Source organism: Myotis davidii, unplaced genomic scaffold (assembly GCF_000327345.1).
Source record: "Myotis davidii unplaced genomic scaffold, ASM32734v1 scaffold651, whole genome shotgun sequence".
In the NCBI taxonomy this organism is placed as follows: Eukaryota; Metazoa; Chordata; class Mammalia; order Chiroptera; family Vespertilionidae; genus Myotis; species Myotis davidii.
Window position 1 is genome coordinate 1,812,439 of NW_006283994.1, and position 5,241 is coordinate 1,817,679.

Consider the following 5,241-nt stretch of genomic DNA (forward strand, 5'->3'; position numbering starts at 1 on the left):
CTCAGAGCTACCCCCCACCTCCCCGCTCCCACTTACAGGGGCCAGCACCCCCATCCACCCAAGGGGGAGGCGAAGGTGCCACCCACCGCAGCTACCAGCCTTCCTTAGCTTCCGAGCCTCCAGCCCACAGTCACAGGGCTGGTGACCGCCAGGGCCCAGCACTGCCCACCAGGCAGCCGCCCGCGTGAAAAGGGGGCAGCCAGGGGGGCAGGTGCCGGCCAGGGCAGGGCAGTGTTTACCAGAGGGGCTTCCGTTATGCTGAGGCGGCCGAAGTCCGGCCCAGAGGACAGGACCCTGGCTGTGGGCAGCCGGGAGGCACCAGCACAGGATGCAGGGCTGGGTGGGTAGGTCCCACCTCCAGAGAGCACAGAGCGGCTGCTATTACCAGAGACCGACACCAGGTGGCGCCATGGTCAAGGGCAGGGCCACTGGGTCCCTGCAGGTGGGCAGCTCTGCAGACAGGACCCCACAGATCCCACGCACAGGGCCGACAGCGTGTCCTCTCGGGTCCCAGAAGGGCCCAAAGCCAAGAGCAGCAACTCGGCGGGCGCGGATCTGCCCACGCGGCAGGGTGAAGCATTCATTCACTCACATTCGTTTCCTCCACACTTTCCCTCAGGCCCCTGCTATGTGCCAGGCACGGTGCCGGGACCTAAAGCTCAGGCTGCCTCACTGGGCCCTCCCAGCAGCAGCCCTGCATGGAGGGGCTGGCATGGCCCCATTCTACAGACGAGAAAACTGAGGCTCAGGAAAGAGGCATCCACTGCCCCAGCACACACAGCTGGGATGGTTCAACACGGGGCAGGTGGCCACAGAGTGGCTGTCACTTCCCACACAGCTGCTGCCCCAAAGGGGGTCTCGGGGGGGCTGGTTTGCTCAAGACTGTGAGTCCATCCTCTGTGAGGAAGTCGGGGGCCTGGGAGAGGCAGGGCCACCGAGCCCCGATCCACAAGGACCTTGGGCCTTCCTCAGCCCCAGCTGCTACAATCCCCAGGTGCAGAGGGGCCGGGGCTTAACTGGGCGTGGGCTGGGTCACGCCACACCACGCCCTGTGAGCCACCGTCTGGCTGAGCGACCTCAGGCAGCGGCCTCACCTCTCTGGGCCGGAACGAGCTAATGCTAATCCCATTCTATCGGGTGTGGGTGGGATGAAATGCCTCGCGTGGCCCTGGCTAGAAGTGAAGCTGCTATACCCCCCATAACCATGGCACTGCCCACGGCGTGTGACCCAGGGCCCTGGAGTGCGGAGGGAAGCTCCTCCCAGCGGGGCCCACCCTGGCCCAGCCTCACCTCTGGCAGGGCACGGCAGGCTGGCGTTCTCCCCTGCCACTCTCTCCAGCAGCCCGCTGGTCTCCTCGGCTCCCCAGTGCGGTGGCTCTGGTGGGAGGTGATGTGGCCATGCTCACTCCCCCGGTCCAAAGCTTGGTCCAGGGCCACTGGGGAGGGCGCCCCCCCCTCCAGAGCCCCAGCCCGACATAAGGGGGTGCAAGCCTGTGCTGCAGCCCTCAGCCTCAGGGTGAGGGAGTCAGGGCCGTGGTGCTGGCTGCCCCCCACAGGGTGGCCCACGAAGAAGCTACCAGGGCCACACAGGGCCACGCAGGGCCCCGAGGACTGGAGAGGCGGGGCTTCCCCTCCAGCTGCGCTTTCCAGGTTTGTTTAAATTCACAGCAGCCACTGGCCCAGATCTTCCCATGCCCCCGGTGCTTTGCACACATTCCCTCGCTGACCCCTTACATATTATCAAACCCATTTCACAGGTGAGAAAACTGAGGTCAGAGAGTGTAAATGACTGGCCTAGAGTGTCCAGCTGGTAAGTGGAGGGGGCTGGACTGGGGCCCTGGCCCTGCTCATCACTCACTTCCCCAGTGGACAGAGTACCCACGGGGCTGACAAAGGCTCTGCAACGGGGCTTGGGGAGGGAGGAAGGCAGGCCCTGAGCCCAGAAGAGCAGGCAAGCATCTCAGAAGGCCAGGCTGCTGTTGGGAAGGTGGGGAGCGGTGAGATGTGGGGTTCAGGGACTCACCTAGCACCCTGAGCTCCAGCTCCCAGGCGTCTACCCCGGCGCTGTTGGCGGCCTCGCAGCGGTACACGCCAGCATCAGAAGTTCGGATGGCTGCAAAATGGACGGAGCCCTCGGGCCCCCCGCCCCCCAGGGCCTCCCCATCCTTGGACCAGTTGAGCCTGGGCTCTGGGGTGCCCTCGGCCGCGCAGTTCAGGTCCACAGCTTCACCCGCCAGGACCTTCAGGACCCGCGGGCCTGGCTGCACCTGAGGGGGGACTGACAGGGACATGGGGAGGGGCTCAAGGCGGGGGCCCTGGGGGGAGTCACAGAGGCCAGATCCATGGAGAGGACTCCCCCAACCCCTTCCACCCTCCCACCCCCCCTTCAATGCTCCCCACTCCTCACCGCCCCAATCCCCACCCTTCCCTCAGCCCCATCCCAGACCCAAGTGCACCCAACATCATTCGAAAACCAATAGCTGGGAAATACGGGGTGTCCCCCCAAAATGTATATACACTTAGCAGCAGATGGCTCAATTGATGCTTCTTTCTTTTCAGATCTAACCCACTGGAATGAATAATCAATCAAAGTGTGTATACCCTTTTGGGGGACACTCCACATAATAGTGCCAGATGGGGAAACTGAGGCCGGGGCCAGAGGGACTGACTCTGGGTGGACGGCAAGGTTGGGAGGCAGCACACACAGAGGGGAAGGTTCAAATCCCAGCTCTGTCCTCGCAGCCACAGGACCCTGCACGGCCGGGCCAGAGCCTCCGTGCCCCTCCTCACAGCCGCCCGGATCGAAACAGCGGCTCGGCCTGGCCCGGCCTGGCGGGCACTCCCCTCGCTCATCTCCATCCTGCCCTGAGCTCAGGAGGCTGCCTGTGCTCACCTCCTTCCCAGGAGTGTTCTCGGGGCGTCCCCCCTCCCGCTCCTGTGGGCCTTCCCAGGGGCAGGTAAGCTGCTCCCATTTGCAGAGTCACCCACACCCACAGCTGGAGCGGTCCCAGCCCCGGGTCTGTGTGACCAGGAGCCCAGGCAGCCTCCTGGGGGTTTGGCCCAGGGTCCGGGAAAACACTTGGACTCCACGGGCCCCCCTGCTCTGGGTGCTGAGCGGACGCCTGGGACTGTGGTCTGGGCCCTCGGGGGAAGGTGAGGAACAGCCACTCCCTCCCAGCTTTGGAGGAAGAGCCGAGAAAGGACCGTTACATGGACCCTGGCCCCTGGGCACAGATCAGTCCAGGGCACCAGGGGGTACCTGCCCCGTCCACGCCACCCCCACCTGCTGAAAACAGTTACAGCTTCCGCTCTGCTGAGTGCCTGATGCCATCAGTACCCCTTCTGACAACTCCGGGATTTTACAGAAATAAAACTAAGGCTCACAGAGGCCGAGCGGCGGCTTAAGGTCACACAGCCAGGGGGGCGGCAGAGTCAGGATTTAAACAGCCCTGCTCCTCACCCTGCCCCCGCTGCGTGCCTCGCTCGTGGGCCCGAAACCTCGGCAAACCCTTGAGTCCCTTCTCGCTCTGAGCCTCAGCCTGCCCACCTGTGAAATGGGCAGTTAGCTTAGATCAGGGGTCGTCTTTTGCTGTTAAGGGCCAAACACTCAATATTTCAGGCTTTGAAGACCAGACGGTCTGTCTCAACTACTCAGCTCTGCCGTTACGACGCGAGAGCAGCCGCAGACCAGACGTAAAGGAACTGCAGGCTGCACGCCACTGAAACGTGCATCTACGGCCTGAAACTTGAATGTCACACAGTGTCCACAGGTCACAGAACATCGCCCTTCCCCCACGCGTTTCCAAATGGAGACGCCCTTCTCCGCCCGTGGCCAGCTGCAAACAGCAGGCGGGCTGGGCGTGGCCCGGGCGTGACCCTAGGGCCTTGGTTGGTTGACCCCCCCTGATTCCTGGGGGCTCTTGGAGATGACAAGCTCCTGCCTCTTTGGTGGAGTGACTCCACCGCCAGCTTCTGTGAAGGGGACCCGGGCCCCACCATGGGCTGGGACCAGAACCCTCTGTGGGTCCCTCCCCAAGTCCCCACTGCTGGGCCCTGCCCCTGCGCTCAGCAACTAAGGGTACAGGAGAGGGTGGGAGGGGTACAGGAGGGGGTGGGAGGAGACGTGGCTTGAGACGGGCAGGAAGTAGGGGTGATGGGGAAGCCTGGAGGCCGCCCTGAGGAGGGGACAGAGCTGGCACAGGGAGCTGGGGGAGGGGCACTGAGAAGTCAGGGCAGAACCATGGGTCTGACAGAAGCCACCAGCCCCGCCTACCTTGCACCCCGAGGACGTAGTGCCGAGCGGCAGACCCTGCGGGATTACTGGCTCTGCACTGGTAGAGACCGCTGTCACCCGCCTGGGCCTGGGCCAGACGCAGGGAGCCCGACGGGAGGAGGCGATGCCTGCAGGAGTGAGGGGCACCAGTGAGACCCCGACCGACCTCAGGCCTTGGACCCAACTCAAAGCAGCCACCGTCCCCAGGAAGCCTGCGAGGACGAGAGCAGTGCCAGCACCCACCCTCCCCGGCTCCCCCTGCTCCCCCTGCTCCCCCTGCCCACCTCCACTTCCCTGAACTGCCAGCCAGGCCAGGTCTCTCCCCACCGGTGAAACAGAGAGCACTGGATTAGGAGGCTGCCAGCTTGGGTTCAAGTCCAAACTCTGAACCTTTCCTAGCTGGACGAAGGAAGTCCCTTTGCCTCTTGGAGCCTCCACTTCCTCATCTGTGGAATGGGCAGCTAAGAGGGCCTGGGGCTGGGGAACCGACCCTGCGTTGGCTCGACCCCGGGCCCCGCACCGGCTCGAGGCTGGACCCCTGCTGACTCCCCTCCTCTAACGCACACACGTGCCACCCCTCAACCCTCCCCCGAGTGGGGGCGGGAGTGGGGGGATGAGGCTGCATTTGGAGGCCCTTCCCATGGCTTTGGGGGAGCATCTGCCAGCCGGGGGCCTCTGCGGCTAAGTGCCGGGTGCTCTGCAGGGTCTACTGCCCAGCACTGTGCTGGGCCTGAGGAGGAAGCTGTGAGGCCCCGTCTCTGCCCTCCCCCATCCCGCCCACCTTGCTGAGGTCACCAAGTCCCATCCCACAGGAGCCCCTGCAGACATGATGTCACCACCCATATGTGCTGGCTCCTCGCGGCCCCTGCCCCATAAGCAGAGAGGGCAGCTGTGGCCAGCAAGGGTGCGGGGACTCCACGGGCCAACGCCCCAGCCTGTGCTCCGCATGCTACAGCTGGGCTCTAGAG

At 64.4% G+C, this 5,241-nt stretch overlaps 1 long non-coding RNA gene across 1 annotated transcript; it reads right to left on the reverse strand.

Annotated features, from left to right (window-relative positions):
- Positions 1-1,303: 1,303 nt before the first annotated feature.
- LOC107184128 lies at positions 1,304-4,395 on the reverse strand. Its single transcript, XR_001514952.1, has 3 exons — positions 4,274-4,395; positions 2,024-2,278; positions 1,304-1,377 (listed from the first exon to the last, which is right to left on the reverse strand). It is a non-coding gene; the product is annotated as an uncharacterized LOC107184128 (long non-coding RNA).
- Between the last annotated feature and the right edge of the window lie 846 nt (positions 4,396-5,241).